We start from the raw sequence: 2,297 nt of genomic DNA on the forward strand, positions 1-2,297 counted from the left end.
GAAGAAAAGGGAATAATCAAAAAGGGAAGGAAGGAGAAGAATAATAACAAAAAATAACATAATCAAAATAAACAAGCAACAATACTAACCATCAATTTCTACCAGGTTTCGGTTGGACCAGGATCAGGTGAGCTACGGCCTTCCGACAGCGGACGTATCTGGGACCGTCCTCGGCGACCAGTGCCCGGTGGAGGTTGACTTCCCGTGCCAGCCGAGAAAATACCGCGCATTTAACGGCTACTGTAGCAACGTCCAGAATCCAAAATGGGGTAACGCCAACGCCAGATATCTCTGTTTCCTCCCAGCGAATGACGGCGACGGGGTGTCCGTTCCGCGGCAGGCGACCTCGGGTGATTTTCTCCCGTCGACGCGAGCAATCAGTCTGGCCCTCCATCGCGACCATGATAAGCCGCACAAGTTTATGACCTCGGTGGCGGCAGTGTTCAGACAGTTCATCTCACACGACCTCTCGCATACGCTGCAGATGGCAGGTTACTGAGAGAGAGAGAGATTTACAGAGATTTACATAGAAAATCAGACCACACAGACCCCATGGTCCAGACTAGGTGGTCTGTCCTGTGGAGAGAGAGAGAGAGAGAGAGAGATTAAAGAAAGAAAACGGACATAAAAGAAGTAAAAATAAATAAGGAAAATAGAGAAAATAAGAGAGAGAAAGAGGGGGGATGAGAGAGAGAGAGAGATAGAGAAACTAACCCCCAGGGTACATCGGCCAGCGTCTCCGTTGCTGTGGGGTCAACTTCAGCGACTTCCACCCCGAGTGTTACCCGATTCGCATCCCCGATAACGACCCGATCTATTCCCCGCTCAAACAGAAGTGCCAGGAATACGTGAGGTCAGGCACGGCTCCGAGGACTGGATGCACGCTAGGTCAGTGGCTTGGGGTCGTTTCTGGTTGACCTTTCAATTTTTTTTTTTTTATTATTTTTTTTTGATTTTTCATGACGATTTTTTTTTCTTTTTCTCTTTCTCTCTCTCTCTTTCTCTCTCTCTCTCTCTCTCTCTCTCTCTCTTCTCTCTCTCTCTTTCTCTCTCCTTTTTTCTTTGATTTCTTTTCCTTTCCTTTCCTTCCCTTCCCTAACTTTCCTTCCATTTCCTTCTTCCCTTCCTTCCTTCTTCCTTCCCTTCCCTAACTTTCCTTCCATTTCCTTACATTCCTTCCCTAACCTTCCTTCCCTAACCTTCCTTTCCTTCCCTTCCTAACTTTCCCTTCCATTTCCTTACATTCCTTCCTAACCTTCCCTTCCGTTTCCTTCCCTTCCCTAACTTTCCCTTCCATTTCCTTCTATTTCTTTCCCTAACCTTCCCTAACCTTCCCTTCCCTTCCCTTTCCTTCCCTTCCCTAACTTTCAATTCCATTTCCTTACATTCCCTTCCCTAACCTTCCCTTCCCTTTCTTTCCCTTCCCTAACTTTCCCTTTCCTTCCCTTCCCTAACTTCTCCTTCCATTTCCTTACATTCCCTTCCCTAACCTTCCCTTCGCTAACCTTCTCTTCCCTTTCCTTCTTTCCTTCCATTTCCTTACATTCCCTTCCCTAACCTTCCCTTCCCTAACCTTCCCTTCACTTTCCTTCCTTCCCTAACTTTCCTTCCATTTCCTTACATTCCTTCCCTAACCTTCCTTCCTAACCTTCCCTTCCTTTCCTTCCCTTCTTTCCTTCCATTTCCTTACATTCCCGTCCCTTCCCTTCCCTTCCATTTCCTTACATTCCCTTCCCTAACCTTCCCTTCCCTTCCCTAACTTTCCCTTCCATTTCCTTACATTCCCTTCCCTAACCTTCCCTTCCCTTCCCTAACATTCCCTTTCATTCCCTTCCCAAACCTTCCTTTCTCTAACCTTCCTTTCCCTAACCTTCCCTTCCCTTTCCTTCCCTTCCCATTCCATCCCTTCTTTCCTTCCATTTCCTTGTTCCTTCCCTAACCTTCCCTTCCTTAACCTTCCCTTCCTTTCCTTCCTTCCCTAACTTTCCTTCCATTTCCTTACATTCCTTCCCTAACCTTCCTTCCCTAACCTTCCCTTTCCTTCCCTTCCCTAACTTTCCCTTCCATTTCCTTACATCCCCTTCCCTAACCTTCCCTTCCATTTCCTTACATTCCCTTCCCTAACCTTCCCTAGCCTTCCCTTCCCTTCCCTAACTTTCCCTTCCATTTCCCTCCATTCCCTTCCGTAACCTTCTCTTCCCTTTCCTTCTCTTCCCTAACTTTCCCTTTCATTTCCTTCCCTAACCTTCCTTTCCCTAACCTTCCCTTCCCTTTCCTTCCCTTCCCTAACTTTCCCT

General features: G+C 47.1%; 1 long non-coding RNA gene across 1 annotated transcript in view; it reads left to right on the top strand.

The window, feature by feature from the left end:
• The first annotated feature begins 740 nt into the window (after nt 1-740).
• Nucleotides 741-2,297, top strand: part of LOC126991555 (uncharacterized) — a 5,315-nt gene continuing 3,758 nt past the window's right edge. The window contains exon 1 of the long non-coding RNA XR_007745637.1: nt 741-888. This is a non-coding gene — a long non-coding RNA (uncharacterized LOC126991555). The remainder of the gene's footprint in view (nt 889-2,297) is intronic.

Source organism: Eriocheir sinensis, unplaced genomic scaffold, assembly GCF_024679095.1.
Source record: "Eriocheir sinensis breed Jianghai 21 unplaced genomic scaffold, ASM2467909v1 Scaffold3, whole genome shotgun sequence".
NCBI lineage: Eukaryota > Metazoa > Arthropoda > Malacostraca > Decapoda > Varunidae > Eriocheir > Eriocheir sinensis.